The 20,894-nt window shown below is 34.6% G+C and overlaps 1 non-coding gene and 1 pseudogene across 1 annotated transcript; one reads left to right on the forward strand and one right to left on the reverse strand.

Annotated features, from left to right (window-relative positions):
* Positions 1–986: 986 nt before the first annotated feature.
* LOC126005644 (U6 spliceosomal RNA) lies at positions 987–1,093 on the forward strand. Its single transcript, XR_007494687.1, has one exon. It is a non-coding gene; the product is annotated as a U6 spliceosomal RNA (small nuclear RNA).
* A 3,675-nt stretch (positions 1,094–4,768) lies between these two features.
* The window catches only part of LOC126004325 (60S ribosomal protein L18-like), a 111,997-nt pseudogene continuing 95,871 nt past the window's right edge, over positions 4,769–20,894 (reverse strand).

Raw genomic sequence — 20,894 nt, forward strand, 5'->3', positions numbered from 1 at the left:
ACTTTTTGTTAACTGAAAAAAAACAAAAAACAAAAAAACAAAAAAAACATTAGTTTATATGAGTGCATTTCTTTTAGGGGTAAACTTAAACTTCTTTTTAAATGCATTATAACTCCATACTTATCACCAAAGTACCAATCCTCTTGAATACATTGGATCTCCTCTGGCCTTTCCCACAATTTTGCTAACTTTAGTTCTGTGATCTAAGATCCAAGATTTCTTTTCCATTGGCTTCATCTTTTCCCTTGTATGTCTTGTTTCTATTATCCTACTTATGAGTTAGATCATCTGGTATTTGTTATTTTTCTTCCTAACTATGTCAGTCATCATAACCCCTACAGTTCTATCCACATTGCAAAAAGCAGTATTTTATTGTCTCTAAGAGCTGAGCAAAATTTGAGAATTATTCTATCAGAAACAGCATTTTTAGCCCTTCTTTTTCAGCCATTCATCTGCTGTTGGGCCTATGGGTCATTCCCATAGCTTGACATTTGTACCTAATACTACTATGAGCATATGTGTGTATCTGTTTTCAAGTTAGTGATTTTGTGTTGTTTGGATACCCAGGAGTAGAATTGCTGGATGGCATCCTAGAGTTTTTGTTTGTTGCTTTAAAAAATATATTTTAAGGAATGTTTCACTCAACATTACCAGCAGTGAATACAAAATCCTATTTCTCCACTTCCTGCCAACACTCGGTATTTTTAATTGATTTTTGTGTTCCTTTGGATAACACACTCAGCTGTGTTCAGGGCTTACCCTCTAGCTATGACTTCAAGGACTACTTCTGGGAGCTCAGGGACCATTTGGAGTGATGCCAGTAATAGAACCCTTGTAGTCCATGCTCAGGGGAGGCAAATTACCTCCTGTACTATCTCTCTTGCTTCTATTTGTGACATTTTTGTAGAGACCATTCTCTTATGTGTGAGGTGTTATCAGTTTATCAATTTGATTTGACTTTAACTAGTAAAAAAATGAATGAAATGGTGCTCGCTTCAGCAGCACATATACTAAAATTGGAACAATACAGAGAAGATTAGCATGGCCCCTGTGCAAGGATGACACGCAAATTCGTGAAGCGTTCCATATTTAAAAAAAAATGAATGAAATGATTTATCTGCTCCCCTCCACTTTAAAATAGAGAATATTTTTATGATAAAAGAAATGAGATACTAATGTAACTAACACTCATGAAATACTGCTAGTTAATTGAATATAGATTTTTTTTTATTTTTACTAGTTATTTAGAGAATGAATGTGGAGGAGAAAATAATCTCACATTTATATCCTGATTTTGGTGCTTTCCTGACCTTGTAGGGTTAATAATGACAACAAAGAATTGATTTGTTTAATGTATAAAATGCCAATATTGATAGACATATAGGTTTAATAATGTTTATAAATACATATTTTAATAGTAAAGTATAATATAATCTTTAGTATTCAGGAAAAAATTAAAATCAGGTATGCTGACCTTTAAATATCTGTCCACTAATTCTAAGTTATGGAGGTTAACTTCTAAATCTAAATATTTGTACCACCATAGCTACCTTTACTTACAGGAATACATTCTTTTTTATCAACTAGACTGAAAGGGAGAATGTTTTTTTAATAATATATATAATTTGGACACATTTTAAACAATGATAGATTCTAAATATCCAATAAATACAAATTTGATTTCTCATAAAAAAGTTCAAAAATATTGCCATTGATGGATTTTAGAAAGTGCCTTATTACATACACACATATATGTATTTATACAGATATAGGTAATTGTGCATGTATGCTTATACATACACATGTGTAATATTGAGTTTTCTTTTTGGAGGGTATGTTTTGTGCCACACTGGCAACACTCAGTGGCTCTGTATTCAGAAATCTCTCCTGTTAGGTTCAAAGAACCATAAAGGATGCCAGATACTGAACTTGGGTATTTCTCAGGTCAGCCACATGCAAGAAAAAATGTACTACTGTTGTGCTATCACTCCAGCCTCAATATGAGGTTTTCAAAGATATTTATACTTTCGTTGCACTTATTCATAAAATATTTGCACTATATTTTATAATTCTGGAATTTTTTTAGCCTCCCCTAGAATTTAGGTGTTATTCCTGGCTCTGTGCTTGGTTGTAGCTCTTAACAATATACCTGGGACCATATGGGAATCGAACAGGTTCTTTCTGCTTACCAAATATGCACTCAGCCCAGTGATCTCAGTTTGGCCACAGAACGTGAAGAAGTTCACAGTACAGTTAAAGGAAAGTAGAGAATTTTCCATAGAATACTTTCCCTACACAAGCACGGCTTCCACCCACCATCAGCAACACTTTCCATTGGGATGGTACATTGATCAAAACTGATTGTAACCTACTTTGACAATCGTAACATCCTAATTGCATTGTTAGCTTCAGGGCTCATTCCTGAATTTGAGGAGTTTGCAAAACTATATGATGGCATTTAGTTTTATGGGATTATACTGAAGACTTGCTGAGAAAATTCTCTGTGCCCTACTTCATCAATAGATTGCAAAGTTTCTTTTGTAATTTTCTGTTTAAATCACTAAAGGCATATAATGAACATTTGCATCATTTTCATCTTTCAATTTTAAAGTAAAATTTATTAATTTTCAGAATACAATATAAATCATCTGAGATTTTTAATACAAATGATATTTTTCTTCTTCTTGCTATTTCTGATACTATAGTGGTCCCTTTTGGTTTTAATTCATATTAAAAGAAAGAGGCTACTACATGCTACAACTTTCTTTAGCCAAAAAGATGAGTAATACCCCTCATGAACCTCTCTGTCCAGAGAGTTTATTATACAGGTTTTCTATCTGGCTTACCAATGGAGGGCCTATCATGCCCCATGGATCCATTCTTCAAATGCATTTTGAGTTCTCCACACTCTCTCTTTTTTTTTTTTTTTTTTTTGGTTTTTGGTTTTTGGGTTACACCCCGCTGCACTCAGGGGTGACTCCTGGCTTTATGCTCAGACTTGCTCCCGGTCCCCACACTAAGTCTTTTTAAAGGCATTTCCCTGCTTTTTAAAAATTAACACAATACTTCAATCTATTTAAAGTTAATAAAATAAACTAGCCATGACAGTTTCTGCTTTTGGTGTGTGTGTGTGTGTGTGTGTGTGTGTGTGTGTGTATGTGTGTACAGGAATAGAACCTGAACTGGCTGGTAAGGTAAATTCCGTACCTGCTGTGATATCATTCTCACCCCAAGATACATCTTTTTAAATGTCTTCACTAGGGCATAACATTCAGATCTCTAAAAAGTTTATGAAAATGCAATTTGTGCTGTTTTGATAATTTAAGGTTGATGGATTAATGAACATAGTAATTTTTATTTATAAAATGATCTGGACACATCTTAAAGTCTTTAAGTGACAAGTTAAATTATATTAGGATGTATTTTAGGTTGCTTATGACTATATTCTATATGTTCAAATATACAATTCTAAGTATTTAATATACATAATATATACTTCTCTTATTTTAATTTTGAATTTGTTTATTGTTGAGTGTAGGCTACTATGACTCTGCCCAGACAAAGATCAATGAACCATATGGTGCCATGGATTGAGCCCAAGTCTACCTCATGCAATACATGTGCTTCAGTTTATTGAGATATTTCTCCAGTCTTACATAAACTCTACACAGACTTAATTTGACTTAAGTCAATTTCATGTTAAAAAGTCAAATGCATCATTTATGAAAATTATAAAATTAAGTATTACTAAAATATACCTAACTTAATGTCCATAATTTAATTTTAGCACTTATGACCCTTCTGTACAGATTACTTTTAAATTACAACCACATTTATATTAATTTCCTCTCCAGTTATTTCTTCTATTTATTTTAATTACTTTGCTAATAAGAACTTTTTATCAAATATTTATCTAGAATATTGCAATAGTTCTTTTATCAGAAATATTTTTGGAGGAATACCCTTTGGTGCTCAGAAATTGAGGTTCTAGTGATCAAAATGGGTTGGCTGTACTTAAGGCAAAAGCCCTATTTCCTGTATATCTTTCCTGTCACCCCCAAATTTCTTATTATAAGTGTAGGGCTGCATAATAACTTCTCTTATATTATTAGTAATATTTCTGGCATCATTTGCTTAATATATAAATATTAAAACATATGCAATGTATATTGCATATTTATACAACCAGTAGAATCTAAGATTATGCACAGTAATAAATTTAATAAATTAAAATCTTCTGTGATCCTGGAGATACAATGGGTATTAGAGATTTATAGGAAATATGCAAACATTTCTTCAAAAATTTTTTGCTTGATATTCATAAAATACCACTTTTGTTTATAAAAATTAAATGGATTATTATTATCCTCATGATTCCATCAAAGATTATTTTCCTAAAAATGTATTTTTACCTGATATCTAGCTCATGTTCACTTAGAAATGTGTTTTGTTTTGTTTTGTTTTAAACCACCCATAGAGGCACTCATATGTTACCACTGACTGCTCAGAAATTACTTCTGGCAAGCTTGGGGGACTATATGGAATGCCAGGGATCGAACCCTGGTCTGCTGCATGCAAAGCAAATGGTCTACCTGTTGTGCTATCACTCTTGCTCCCAGACTTTTTTATTTTATCAACTAAAATGTATAAATTTATATATTATATATTTATATATGAAACACATTATATATAAGTACTCTGCTTTAGTAATAATAACATTTTCCTTTTATTTTTAAACAATCCCTAAGAAACATGACTGAATGATACATTTTTTTTTTCAGTGTCCAAACTCTTTAATAGCAAAGCAGGATCCGGATTAGTTCTTGTAGCCACAGCTGGCTCTGCGGCCTTGAGCCCGCTAGAACATGTGACCATTGGAGTGCAGGTACGGTTTGATGTTGCTGTGTGGGCTCCTGGGGCCTTGCCAAAATGCCTGTACACCTCCCTGCCTTTGCGGGGGCCAGAAAGTAGGACGTTGCCACAGCCTTTGGGGAAGTCCAGGGCCAGCTGGTCAAAGGTGAGGATTTTGCCCCCAGCCTTGACGGGTGCACACCATCAGGGTGCATGTCATCTATGATGGTACCCACCACCCCAGCTATTTTGCCTTCCCACCCAGGAAGCTTCATCTTGTGCAGATCATCTGCGACAACGACAGAAGTGGCCGGTTGGTCCAACTCATGAACATACGCTTCAGCATAACCTGGTTGAACGTGGAGTTGGTGCTTCTGGCCAGAACTGGTAGAACTTGACCAACAGCCGCAGGCTCTTGGGCTTCTTGCACCTCACTTTCAGGTCTTTGTTGTGACGGATAGCACTCCTAGTTCAGCCAGTTCCTGAAACAGCAAAATTATAATACTTGTTTGAATGATATTGGTTTGAAAGAATGATCTAATTGTGGAAGTATATTAATCAGAATCTACGTTTTTTTCACTTAATTATTGGAGAAACATGACATATTCAGAGCACTCTTCTCAAACCTACTTGGACACGCACAACTATTTCTAGGACACTACAGATGTTCTGTACATCAACTATCTTTATATTCAAAGCCACAACTTAATGTAAAACATAAATTAAACTTAGGTTCTAAAGGAAGAGAGGATTAAATCTTCCAGCCAATTTTTTCTTTGTATTTTTATATCATTTACTTGAAGGAACATTGAATTTATGTCTAAAGAATTCTAGAAATAACTTATTATACAATATCTTGTGGTGTTATATAATTGTATGACTTCTCAAAACAAAAATATGGACTAAATTTTGTTTTATGTTTTCTAAAAATAACATTTATGGTTTGAATTGTCAGTGGACAGGGCACTTGCCAACCTGAGTTCAATTCCAGGGATCACATATTGCCATCTGAGACACCAAGAGCGATCCCTGAGTGCAGAGTCAGGATTAAGTCCTGACTTGTTGTGGTCCTAACCTAATAATAATAAACTAATAATAATATTTAATGCATTATACCCCAGCAATCAAAGAGGTAGTAATATATGAATTTAAAAAATGTCAAATTCTGAATACTTTGTTGATTGTGATTCTGGCAGTTCTTACTTAAAAATTTACTAAACTGCCCTAAGACTAAGAAGGCCCATTCCAGTCTTGAGCCAAGAAAACCTAATTAAATAGATTCCTGGAAATAATTTCACCCCTTAGTAAGACAAACTCCTTGTTAGTTTATTTATTGGTGTAATAAAGTTGAATTAATTTTCATAATTATTTTATTTTTTATTCAAAGCATTATGATTTACAAAGTTGTCCATAGTTAAGTTCTATGTTTATTTTAATGGTATAGGTTGATAATCAGAATCAATGTGCTTTTTTAAGAACATTTTATTATTGTTTATTAGGTTGCCATTGGATATAAATCATGTACTAGATATGATTCTATCCAGAAAACACAATTGTCCTCATTAAGTGTTTACTATTTACCTTTCACGTGTTCTAAAAAAATAATAAAAATTGGAAGTGAAAATGAGATTAATATCTTGCTTCTTTGTGACTTTGCTAAAAAATTGTATTAATTTTACTGAATACTAACAAATAGAGTATAGTTAGAATAGTCTGGGTAGCGCAGCTTATTATGTGCCTTGCATGCAGCTGCCCAAGGTTTGATCCCAGCATCCCATATAATCCACTGAGCCTGCTAGGGTAACCGCTACGCACAGCCAGGTTGTGGCTCAAAAACAAACAAACAAACAAAAATAAAAGAATAGTCTTGAAAATAAACAGCAGAAAAACATTGAATTTAGAAAACAGAAACCAAGAATTAAATATGTATATTACTACTGAAGTTGGGTTGGGGATACGAGGGAAGCACAGGCAAAAGTATATTTGCCATCAAGAAAAATAGAGTAATTCAGAATAAAATTCACGTTCAGAGGCACCATGTATAGAAAAAAAACTGTGACTTCAGGACCAATTGCTAGAATAATTCATTAGAATTGCATTAAAGACAGATGGGCACCACTTTCACCTTTCCGGAGCTGCAAGCAGATGTTGCATTTACTCAAAGGTTAATCTTCAAAGTGGCTTTCACAGGAGGATCTGCTGTCTTAAAAGATCCAAAATGCAAACTCTGATTTTTGCACAATGCAGAAAAAAACAGCAAGTAAACTAAGTATCCCTAGATTAGAGTGAGAACAAAATGAAAAAAGGATTGTCAGATCCTTATTGACCAAGTTATTAGAGTGTCTAGCGACAAAAGAATATTTCTATTGCTAGGGTTTTAGCATCAGGGAAAGGCTTCCAGCTAATTTACAAGTCTAGGAGAATCATTACAGAGAAAAATCACATTCCTTCCTTTTGTTAAAATCCCTTCAAGAATTCTTCTTCCTTACCAACAAAGAGATATTAAAAGCACAAATATAAATAAACAAATAATGTTTGAAGGGCAAATATGACCATTAAGATAAAGATATCATTTCTATTCTAAAACTGTAACTGAATAAGTAGCCACTGTTTATGTCACAGTTTCTGAGAAGAGAAAGTTAAATCACTTTTTGGGTATTTAAAAAGTTTTCAACCAGATTTCAGAATGTGTTTTCTCAAAAAGCACATTTCTTGCTAAACAAACATAAAAGGGAGTGACTATGAACTGGAAGAAGGGCGAGGAACTCTTGTGGACAAGGTATTAGATGCTTATGGTTTTGTTTTCCTTTTTAAATTATATTTTGTATGATATATGAAAAAAGTATATATATATATATGTAGGAGGAAGTTTTTATATATGTGTGTATATATAGTATGATATATATGTGTGTATATATAGTATGTGTATATATGTGTATGTATATTCCTCCTATATTAATGGTGTTCAGAGATTACTCCTGGAGAGACTCAGTAGACCACACAGGATGCCAGGAATCAAACCTAAGTTGGCCACTTGTGAGGTAAGTAACATATCCAAGGAAATAGCTTTTAGAGAAAGTAATCAAGAATTTTACTTCAGTTCCTCCTTTATTATACTATCTGCTTTCACAATTTATTCACAAAACTCTTTGTATTTCATAGGTTTTTTTATTGCCCTGAAAGGGTACATAGTGTCAAACTCAGTTTCACATACTCAAGGCCTGTGCTCTACCACTTGGGCTACATCTCAGTCCCCAGAGACTTTAAAATCATGAGAAATGCTGCTTAAAATGTATATCAGCCTTTTTTCTACCTCTTCCTCTGTCTCTTAGTAAACCACTCTTGCACTGCTAGTATAAAGGTTTACCATCTTCTCTAAGTACATGGAACTCAACCACCTCAACTCTCCCATAAAGACTGAGCTGGCAAATGTTTTATATTAAGGCAGTTTCTCAGAGAAAGTGCTTTTCCCACTAAAAGGGAGTCCAACACCATTTATGACAGCCCAGAGAAAATATTCTAGTGGATAGAAAATAAGCCCCATAGAAAATTAGATCTTCCACTCAGTCATAATGTCAGAAATAAAGATTTCTAAGTTGAGATAAAGTGATTTGGATGTGTCTGCCTAATGCCAGGAATTCCTTCAAAAATAAAAACATATAAATTTAAAAAAAATATTTCTATAATAATTTGAAACAAAGATTAGTGAATTGTCAAGTTCTTTTGGTAAACAAATGACTATGCTCTTATCCCTATCATCATGTAGTATTTAACAATAAATTCCTTGCTAACCTGAAATAAAATCATTTTCTTTTGTATCAAATTTATTTTTACTTTATATTTTGGAAAAAATAAAAACATATGCTACTATAAGGGGTGAGAAAATTATTCTTGTTGATTCTAGGCTAATAATATCTGATATTTATTGTATTGTTTGAAGCTTCCCTGAGAAATTGTCAATGAAGTTGCTAATACATTTAAGAGGATTATTGAAAAAAAGATTGTAACTCCAACAATAGACAAGAAGGCTTACAAAAAACGTAGTATATTTATAGAGATAATAAAATTGATGGCTTTCAGAATATTTAAATTCTTATTTTTAAGCAATTTGTATACGGAAATCAAAACTTTACTTTTTGTGACTCTCTGTGGTTATCTGCCTCTATGGAAAGACTGAATAATGATCAAGTGTCCAAAAGTCAAGTGTTCCGGAACTAGAACTTGACAAAGGTAAACTCTTGAAAATTTTACTTGGTCAAAATATTTGTGATTTTTTTTAAATGAGTAATGTGGGGCTGGAGAGATAGCATGGAGGTAAGGGGTTTGCCTTTCATGCAGAAGGATGGCGGTTCAAATCCCGGCATCCCATATGGTCCCCCAAGCCTGCCAGGGGTGATTTCTGAGCATAGAGCCAGGAATAACCTGAGCGCTGCCGGATGTGACCCAAAAACAAAAAAAATGAGCAATGCCTCTAAGAATTTTTAATTTTTATAACAGAGAGAAGTTTTTTGGTATTCTGGGAAAACAGGACACAATAGATATAAAATATATCTGAGAAGAAGACATGTCTGAGTAATTCTTAGATACCTGCATTTTGATCTGACCTTGTTGACCTAGTCCCCAAGGCTAGGATTACAAGGTTAGAAGTAAAACTAAATGCAATCTTCTTTGAACACATTTCATTTTTTGGAATCCTAGAAGAAAATAATTATATAAGGTTATTTTTATTCAGTACACACACAGGGTTTAAGGAGCCAGATATATCTGTAGTGGAGCTAGATCATCCTCCAGTTTCACTTTAAATGCCATTTACATGACACTAAAGAAAATGAGAAATTAATGCGTTTTTTTATAGGTTGAGCAGCAAAGGAAGGGTTCTATTAAATGTTACTGAGAATCTGACTAAAGAACTTCCAAATACATTGACAAAGGAGGCACATTCTAGCTTTGTCAAACTCTACCTCAGGGCAGACTGTCTAGACCAGAAAGTCAGAGTCCACCTCAGACATATTCTAGTAATCTCTGAATCAGGAAATGCTGAGATTGATGCAGATGATGAAAAAGATTTTGTTTTTTGGGCCAGCGAGATCCTTGAATGCAGAGCTAGGAGTAAGTTCTAAGTACTGCCAGGTGTGATCTCAAAACAAAACAAAAACCCCATGACTATTAGTTCCCTTGCTGTATATTAGGAAAGTAGAAACCATTAAGTTGTGAACACTGTCCCTAAGATCAATGACTGAACTCAAGAACCAATGCAACATTCACACTGTAGCAATGAGCACAGAGAGAACAGTGTCCAGTTCTCAACATTTGACCTTTTCTATCTTAAAACTGAAAAAGGTGAGATAAAAATAAGTGCTAAATGTAGCGGGGGTGATTAGGTTATTTACAAAAAATAAAAAATAAATCGATGCACATTGATGAGAAATGTCTATGTAACTGTCAAAAAATGAAAAGGTTTTCTTCTTTTTAGTGTAGAGGTGGTCAGACCTCATTGTGTTCCATATTCAGTGTGATTCTTGATAGTGCTCTGGTAAGGTCCTATGGTAGAATTTCTTTGTTTTTTTCTTGTTACTGAACTTCTTTTTAACTTTTTTCTCTTTATTTAAACATCTTGACTACAAATATGATTGTGATTAGGTTTCAGTCATGTAAAGAACACCCCCTTCACCAGTGCAACATTCCCACCACCCATGTCCCAAATCTCCCTCCATCCCACCCCACCCCCACCTGTACTCTAGACAGGCTTTCCAGTTCCCTCATTCATTCACATGACTATGGTAGTTCTCTGTTTGGTTATTTCTATAATTGCATTTACCACTCTTTGTGGTGAGCTTTATGAAGTGAGCTGGAAGTTCCAGCCCTCCTCTCATTGTCTCTGAGGATTGTTACAAAAATGACTTTTATTTTTCTTAAAAACCATAGATGAGTAAGACTATTCTGCGTCTCTCTCTCCCTCTGACTTATTTCACTCAGCATGATAGATTCCATGTACATCCATTTACAGAAAAATTTCATGACTTCATCTCTCCTGACGGCTGCATACTATTCCATTGTGTATATGTACCACATTTCTTTAGCCATTTGTCTGTTGAAGGGCATCTTGGTTGTTTCCAGACACTGGCTACTGTGAATAGTACTGCAATAAATATAGGTGTTAGGAAGGGGTTTGTGTGTTGTATTCTTGAGTTCTTAGGGTATATCCCTAGGAGTGGAATAGCTGAGTCGAATGAGAGCTCAATTTTCAGCTTTTGGAGGAATCTCCATATCTCTTTCCATAGAGGTTGGACTAGACAGCATTCCCACCAGCAGTGGATAAGAGTTCCTTTCTCTCCACATCCCCGCCAGCACTGATTGTTCTCATTCTTTGTGATGTATGCCAATCTCTGTGATGTGAGATGGTATCTCATCATTGTTTCGATTTGCTTCTCCCTGATGATTAGTGATGAGGAGCATTTTTTCATGTGTCCATTAGCCATTTGTATTTCTTTTTATCAAAGTATCTATTCATTTCTTCTTCCCATTGTTTGATGGGATTAGATGTTTTTTTTCTTGTAAAGTTCTGTCAGTGCCCTGTATATGTTGGATATTAGCCCCTTATTTGATGGGTATTGGGTGAATAGTTTCTCCCACAAGGTGGGTGGCTCTTGTATCCTGGGCACTAATTTTTTTAGGTGCAGAAGCTTCTCAGCTTAATGTATTTCCATCTGTTGATCTCTGCTTCCACTTATTTGGAAAGTGCAGTTTTCTCCTTGAAGATGCTTTTAGTCTCAATGTCATGGACTGTTTTACCGACATGTTGTTCTATATATCTTATAGTATCAGGTCTGATATCAAGGTCTTTAATCCATTTAGATTTTACCTTAGTACATGATGTTAACTAGGTATCTATGTTCGCTATTTTTGCAAGTGCTTAACCAGTTCTGCCAGCACCACTTGTTGATGAGGTTTCACTTGCTCCACTTAGGATTTCTTGCTCCTTTGTCAAAAATTAGGTGATTGTATGTCTGAGGAACATTGTCTGAGAACTCAAGCCTATTCCACTGAACTGAGGGTCTGTCTTTATTCTAATACCATGCTGTTTTGATAACTATTTCTTTATAGTACAGTTTAAAGTTGGGGAAAGTAATGCCTCCCATTTTCTTTTTCCCTAGGAGTGTTTTAGCTAATTGAGGGAGTTTATTTTTCCAGATGTATTTCATGAGTATTTTATCCACTTCTTTGAAGAATGTCATGGGTATTTTAAGGGGATTGCAATAAATCTGTATAATGCTTTCGGGAGTATTGCCATTTTAATGATGTTAAACCTGCCAATCCATGAGCAGGGTTGTGTTTCCATTTTCATGTGTCCTCTCTTATTTCTTGAAGCAGGGATTTATAGTTTCCTTTGTATAGGCACTTCATGTCTTTGGTCAAGTTGACTCCAAGGTATTTGAATTTCTGTGGCACTAATGTGAACGGGATTGCCTTCTTGACGTCCATCTCTTCCCTATCATTATTGGTGTATAAAAAGGCCATTGATTTCTGTGTGTTAATTTTGTAGCCTGCCACCTTGCTATATGAGTCTATTGTTTCTAGAAGCTTTTTGGTATAGTCTTTGGGGTTTTCTAAGTAGAGTTTCATGTTATCTGCAAACAATGAGAGCTTGACTTCTTCCTTTCCTATCTGGATTCCTTTGATATCTTTTTTCTTGCCTGATCGCTATAGCAAACACTTCCAGTACTATGTTGAAGAGGAGTGGTGAGAGTAGACAGCCTTGTCTTGTACCAGAATTTAGAGGAAAGTTTTTTAGTTTTTCTCTATTGAGGATATTTTCCATTGGCTTGTGGTAGATGGCTTCAACTAGATTGAAAAGGGTTCCTTTCATTCCCATCTTGCTGAGAGTTTTGATCAAGAATGGGTGTTAGAACTTATCAAATGCTTTCTCTGCATCTATTGATATGATCATGTGATTATTATTTTTCTTGTTGTTGATGTTGTATGATGTTGATAGATTTACGGATGTTAAACCAGCCTTGCATTCCTGGGATGAAACCTTCTTGGTTGTAATGTATGATCTTGATGATGCATCGGATCCTATTTGCCAAGATTTTGTTGAAGATCTTTGCATCTGGGTTCATCAGGGATATTGGTCTGTAATTTTCTTTTTTGGCAGCATCTCTATCTGGTTTTAGTATCAAGGTGATGGTGGCTTCATAAAAGCTGTTTGAGAGTGTTTCCGTTTTTGTCAATTTTATGGAAGAGCTTGGCTACTCTTAAAATGTTAGAAAGAATTCATTAGTAAATCCATCTGGACCTGGGCTTTTCCTTTGAGGCAGATGTTTGATTACAGTTTCAATTTTCTCAGTAGTGAAGGGGTGTTTAGATATGCTACATTCTCCTTACTTAACTGTGGAAGGTTATAAGTGTTCAGGAATTTTTCCATTTCTTCTAGGTTCTCATGTTTAGTAGCATAAAGTTTCTCAAAGTAGTCTCTCATTACCCTGGATCTCTGCAATATCTGTCGTGATCACCCCCTTTTTATTTCTAATATGGGTTATCAGGTTTCTCTCTCTCTCTTTCTCTTTCTTTGTAAGTTTTGCCAATGGTCTATCAATCTTGTTTATTTTTTCAAAGAACCAACTTCTGCTTTTGTTGATCTTTTAGATTGTTTTTTGGTTTTCCACTTTATTGATTTCTGCTTTCAGCTTTGTTATTTACTTCTGTCTTCCTATTTTTGGTTCCTTTTGTTGGTCATTTTCTAATTTTATGAGCTGTGTCATTAAGTTATTCAGGTATGCTCCTTCTTCCTTCCTGATGTGTGCTTGTAGAGCTATAAATTTTCCTCTCAGGACCGCTTTTGCTGTGTCCCATAGATTCTGGCAATTTGTGTCTTCATTATCATTTGTTTCCAGGAAAGTTTTGATTTCCTCTTTGATTTCATCTCGGACCCACTGGTTGTTCAGTAGCAGGGTGCTTAATTTCCAATTGTTAAAGTTTTTCTTTTGTGTGGCTTTGTAATTCACATCTAATTTCAGAGCCTTGTGGTCAGCAAAGGTAGCCTGCAAGATTTCTATCCTCTTGATTTTATGGAGGTATGTTTTATGAGTCAGCATGTAGTCTATCCTGGAGAATGACCCATGTGCATTGAAGAAGAATGTGTATCCATGTTTTTTGGGATGGAATGACCTATATATATCTACTAGTCCTCTTTCTTCCATTACTCTTTTCAGGGCTAGTATGTTTTTGTTGGGTTTCAGTCTGGTTGACCTATCAAATGTTGATAGGGCCATGTTGAGGTCTCCCACAATTATTGTGTTGTTACTTATGTCTTCTTTCAGAGTTGTCAGTAACTGTATTAGATAATTTGCTGGTCTCTCATTGGGTGCATATACGTTTAATAGTCCAATTTCTTCCTGTTGCACATATTCCTTGATTAGTACATAGTGTCCATCTTTGTCCCTTACCACTTTTCTGAGTATAAATTTGGTGTCATCAGATATTAATATGGCCACCCCAGCTTTTTTAAGGGTGTTGTTTGCTTAGATGATTTTCCTTCAGCCTTTGATTTTGAGTCTATGTTTGTATTGACTATTCAGTTGTGTTTTTAATGTAGGTAGCAGAAGATTGAATTCATCTTTTTTGACCCATTTTGCCACTCTCTGTCTTTTTTTTTTTTTTTTTTTTTTTGGGCCACACCCGGCGATGCTCAGGGGATACTCCTGGCTGTCTGCTCAGAAATAGCTCCTGGCAGGCACTGGGGACCATATGGGACACCGGGATTCGAACCAACCACCTTTGGTCCTGGATCGGCTGCTTGCAAGGCAAATGCCGCTGCCGCTGTGCTATCTCTCCAGGCCCGACTCTGTGTCTTTTAATTGGTGAATTTAGTCCATTGACATTGAGGGAGATGATTGTCATATGAGTGAATGTCATCACTGTAGATAAGTTTGCTGTGTTTGTTGATCTCTCTTGTCTTAAAGTAGACCTGCCAGTTTTTTCTTTAAGGCTGGTTTTTCATCTGTGAAGTTTCTGAGCTGTTGTTTATCCATGAAGCTATGTATCCTTCCTTCAAACCTGAACATGAGTCGGGCTGGGCACAGTATTCTCCGTGAGGCATTCATTTCATTCAGTCTTGTCACAATATCCCACCACTGTCTTCTGGCCTTGAGAGTTTCTTGTGACATGTCTGCTGTAAGTCTTAGGGATGCTCCTTTAAATGTAATTTCCCTTTTTGATCTTGCTGCTTTCAGTACTCTATCTCTATCTGTAGGATTTGTCATTGTAATGAGGATGTGTCTTGGGGTATTTTTTTGGGGGGGGGTCTCTTTTAGCTGGTACTCTTCGGGCATGCGGGATTTGATTGCATGTAGTCTTTATCTCTGGGAGTATCTCTTTGATGATGTCTTTGACAGTTGATTCTTCCTGGAGATCTCCTACCTGGGCCTCTGGGACTCCAATGACTCTTACGTTGTTTCTGTTGAGTTTATCAAAGACTTCTATTTTCATCTGTTTGCATGCCTTGAGTACTTTTTCCATTGCCTGATCGTTTGTCCTAAGGTTCTTTTCCAGTTTTTTTCTGCTGTGTTGAATTTTTCTACATCTCATCTTCCAGGACTCCGATTCTCTCCTCAGCTGCTGTTACCCTGCTGGTGAGGCCATCCACTGAGGTTTTCAGTTGAGCTACGGTGTTTTTCAGATCTGCTATTTCAGTTGGAGTTTTCTGATTTCTCTCTTTGTGTTCTGTTCAGATCAATCTATGCTTCTTTGAGTTCTACAAACATCTTCCATATTTCTATTTTAAGTTCCTTATCCGAGGGGTTAATCAGATGGTTGAAATTTTTTAGGTTATCCAAGCTATCATGTTTATTCTCTGTGCATGGTGTTTGCCTGTGAGTTTTCCCCATTATCACGCTAGTACTGTGGTTTTTCCTGCGTGTTGTTGTGGGGTTTATTGGTTAGAGTGTGTTGCTTTGAAACTCTTCTGGGGCCTCTAGGTGACAGTTTTGGGGGGTTCGCTTCCCAGGGCTCTGAGGAGAGCTTCAAGAATTCAAGAAAGACAGAGAAGCACAGGACAGGTCTACTTTCAGGTCCTCAGTTTCCTCAGAAGAAGCACAGCAGGGCGGAAACTCCACAGGTCGAGCAATCAGCACTCCACCTGGCAACCCCCACAGCCAGCCATTTCTTACTCACTTGTTTGCTGGGCAGCTTCAGAATGCATTTCTTTGGGAGTTTTCTTCCCAGGGCTCTGAGGAGAGCTTCAAGAATTCTGGAAAGACAGAGAAGCACAGGACAGGGCTTCCTTCAGGTCCTCAGTTTCCTCAGAAGAAGCCATATGGTAGAATTTCAATCCAAGTCAGGCACAGGAGAGGCAAACACCTTTTCTATTTCTCCAGCCCTCAAATTACATTATTGTAAAGAAACATACTCAAACTAGAAAGGGGCCCTTATTCAATGTCACTATGTAACTAAATGATTACTGTAAAAATTTTGTAATTTACTTTGGTCAGAACAAAAATTATTTAATTAAAAAAAAATAAATAAAAACAAAAAAGGAAGGAGTGCTTGTTGGCAATTTTATTTTTATTTTTAAAAAACTTCATTTATTTATTGTTTTTTTGGGCCACATCCAGCAATGCTCAGGAATGACTCCTGTCTCTGCAGTCAGAAATTGCTCCTGGCAGGCTGGGGGACCTTATGGAAATTGAACCAGGTCTCTCCCGAGTCAGCTGCATGCAAGGCAAATGCCCTAACACTGTGCTATCTCTCCACCCTCTGTTTGCTGCTTTAATGAATATGAACTAATAATATAACTGATAATCAGTCTCAGGATATTAAATTCTATTCAGTTGAAAAATATTCCTACATATAGAAAAATGGATAGCTTAATTCCATTTCATAAAGGAATCCATACCATAACAATATATATGCTATAATTTACCTACAACAAAATTTGCTATGAACTTATTGAGCATTATATATTATTGAGTTTTTTATTGTAATCATTAAAAGGTGTATGTTTATGACTTGTTTAATAATGAAGATAGTTTTTGCTTGGGTTTGTAGTTCATGAAAGTCTGGGTAGACTAAGACTCATAATCCTGTTTTACTTGACCTGAATTCCAGCTATACAGATGTGACCCATTTGTGAAAATTTCCCCAGATCTACAAATAGGATATTTTCACTGGTAAATATATACTCTTGAGTTAGCAGTTAAAATAACTGAAAACTTCTATGACATTAGAAATGCCATAGATTGCATTTGACATTTCATGTCCTAGTTACTACATAAACTCTGACATCTTATGATTTCACATCAAATTCTTTCAAATTAAAGTCATACTATTTGATTACTATTGACTATACAACAATTTCCTGATATTTATAAATAATCCAGTTCTCTATTCTATAGCTATAAATATATAAATATATGGTGAGTTCATAGAAAATGGTCATGTTGAGTAAGTAGTCTACTCCAAGTTACTTATCTTATCATTTTATCTTTTATGCTCCACAAATAATACTTTGTTCTTTGTATATCAGTTTGACACAAAAATTCTATATATTTTTTATTCTATAAATAAGACAATAGGTCCTACAGTATAAAGTTTTATTAATTTTTGTTTTTATAATTTCTCCTTCTGGTTTTAATGTTTTTGTAACTGGCATAGGAAAATTATTTAGGAAGCATTCTCTCTAATTTAGTCTTACAAACAAATTGTAGTTTGGGGCCAGAGTGGTAGCGCAGCAGTAAGGCACTTGCCTTGCACGCAATTGACTCAGGACAGACCTCGGTTCAATCCTGGACGTCCCATATGGTTTTACAAGCCAGGAGCAATTTCTGAGCAAATAGCCAGAAATAACTCTTGAGCATTACCAGGTGTGGCCCAGAAAACAAAACAAAACAAAACAAAACAAAACAAAACAAAAAAACATTTTAGTTAATTTCATGATTTCTTCTAAAATGTTTGATAGAAATGCTAGTATGCTGGATATGGTACTCTATATATTGGAAAGTTAATAATAATTGGATCTAATTGTTTAATAAAGGACTATTCATAATGTTTAGTCCATGTGTATTTTAACTAAGTTCTCTCCTTCCCAGAAACTTTTTCATTTCATCTTTATTGTGACCATAGTTGTTCACACACACTATATATATTTTTATATTTAGATAAGATCTGTAGTAATACTCCTCTTGGATAGTTTTAAAATTTTAAAAATGTGTATCCTTATCATCTTTACTTATTTTATAATCTTTTCAATAAAACATTTTTATTGATTTTTTCCTCTATAGAATTTTGTTTTAATTCTCCTTGATTTCTGCTGTTTTTAGAAATTCTTTGGTTTATTTTAGAATTAAACTGGACTTTATTTTTGATTTCTTAATATCTGAATTTAAATAATTGATTTCATATTATTCTTTTTTCTAGCATATACATTCATCAGAATAAATTTATGGTATATTATTAATTGGTGTCAATTCTTTATAAACTCTTTTAACTGCATTCTACAAAAATTTAGAGGTTGTATTTCACTTGAATATATTTCCAATAATGAAAATTTGCCTCTTCTAGGATTGTTCTCTGAATTATTTGCCATGTATTATGTCTGAAAAATTTCTAGTTATCTGATATTGATATTTTAATTATATTTTTCTAATGGTAAAAATTTTTTTCTTATTCTTCTACTTTTGTTAAGGTCTATTTTATAAATTAGTATTTAATCTATAAACACAAATGTATAAGAAACTATTATTTATATGCTATATATTTATGCTATTATTTATAGTTTCTTATAGAGAGCTGTTTGTTGAAGGATTAAATTGTCTATAAATGCCTGGGTTAAGAACTGATAAATTCTGCTCAGTTATATCATTACGGTTTTTTGGTTGCTGAATATTGTTTATTTTTTAAAGGAGATGCTGAAGTCTGCAACAGTGATAGTGTATCATACTTAATTCAGTATACAATTTGTTTTATTTTTACACTCTGTACATTAATGTTAATTATATTGATACGTTTTATGTCAAATATATGCTATCTTCCTCAGCTATAACTTTCTTTGTTTTGCTATATAATGTCTAAAAATGAAGAATTGTTGTTTTTATTAGTATTTATATATTTATTAGCATGAAATATTAGTATGATATATATGCTGTCTGTATTTGACATACAGTTAAAGTGATATTCTTATTGGAAACATGACAGTTTTCTTGTTTAAGATCAACTCTAGTGATCTCTTTTGACTGATATATTTAGAACATTGATAGTCAAATAATTTTTCACATAGCTGAATTAATATCTTGGATATTGCTGTCTTCTATTCATAAGATTGTCTTTCCTATTTTAGTCCTCCCATTTTACTATCTGCTATAGACTTAATTAAGCAATTTTAAGATTTTTATCTTTCTAGTATATGCTATCTTTTTTGTTTTGTTTTGTTTTGGTTTTTTAGGGCCACACCCATTTGATGTTCAGTAGTTACTCCTGGCTAAGTGCTCAAAAATTGCCCCTGGCTTGGGGGGATCATATAGGACAGGACACCAGGGGATCGAACCGCCGTCCTTCCTTCCTTGGTTAGTGCTTGCAAGGCAGACACCTTACTGCTAGCGCCACCTCTCCGGCCCCAGTATATGCTATCTTAAAAAAATAGTGTTTGTCTTAGTTTGAAATATTTATTTTCAACAATATTAAAATACTATATAATGCTCTGGGAAATTTGTGTATTGTACATTAGCACAACAACCCCAACATGGTCCTTCCTTGTTTCTTTAATTATTTTTTGCCATTCAATTTTATAAATATAATATATATTATATATTATAATATATTTAATAAATATATAAACATATTTGTTATCAATTTAGTATAAATGATAAGTCACCAAATATAATCAATTACTATAATTTCTGATATTATATGCTCAATAATCTATTACATTATATTGGAATAAAACAAATGTGTTTCTTTTTAGTTTTAGCAGGCCATACCTGACAGTGCTCAGTACCTATTGGTACCTATATAGGTAGTGCTGGGGATCAAACCATGTTCAGCTGTGTGCCTTACTCTTTAACCCAAGAATATTTCTTTGAAATTGGAGCTTCAGTTTTTATTTCTTAAGCCACTTCCATTTTCTTTCTTTCTTTTTTTTTTTTTGGTGGGGGGGGGGGTGGTCCACACCTGGCAGTGCTCTGGGGTTACTCCTGGCTCTATGCTCAGAAATTGCTCCTGGCAGGCTCGGGGGATCATATGGGATGCCGGATTCGAACCACCGTCCTTTTGCATGCAAGGCAAAAACACCTTACCTCCATGCTATCTCTCTGGCCCCTCCATTTTCTCTTTTACATTAGACTGTTGGCTCAGGAGTTTCTGAATTGGTAAAGAGTTATTCTCTTCTTATCAGTGTTGGGTGTGCTATTTACTTTGTTATCTTAAAAATGTTTATATTATCTTTCATTCAGACTTTTTCTTTTTTTTGTGTGTGTGTGTTTTTTTTTTTTTTAAATGCAGTGGTGCTTTGAATTCCTAACAAAATGTGGGGGTTAGTTTGGACTATTTGTTTCAGTGCTGCAGACTTACTCAGGTGACCATACTAGGTTCAGGAAGAAAAACCTGATTATTAATGGATTTGTTGCACCCCTTAAGGAGTGGTAAGGATTGAGTAGATGGAACAAGCTTCTGAACCAGTATTGCGTTCAATTCTAAACAGAAATGAATTGGCAAAATTCAGTTAGCATGCTTTGTGGCTAGCAAGTTTGTTGGCAGAAAGCAGAGATCGGAAATCAATGTTTGCCTTTTAAATTTGCCCATAGTATTATATTTGAATTTGAGTGGCTGCTATCTGGTCTAAAAATTGAACACATCTGTCTTAAGCAGCAATTTGATTTCAATAATAAAAAGTTTATGGTTAGGCTAACCATTTGAAAATCAAATCCTATTGCTGGTAGATTTTATGAGATACTTGTAATTTTTCACTAATAATGTTTTCAAATTATACAAAATGTTATATTTAATAATTATGTAATTGTGTTATACTTAGCAATGAATAATTGTGGCCACTG

Source organism: Suncus etruscus, chromosome 3 (assembly GCF_024139225.1).
Source record: "Suncus etruscus isolate mSunEtr1 chromosome 3, mSunEtr1.pri.cur, whole genome shotgun sequence".
In the NCBI taxonomy this organism is placed as follows: domain Eukaryota; kingdom Metazoa; phylum Chordata; class Mammalia; order Eulipotyphla; family Soricidae; genus Suncus; species Suncus etruscus.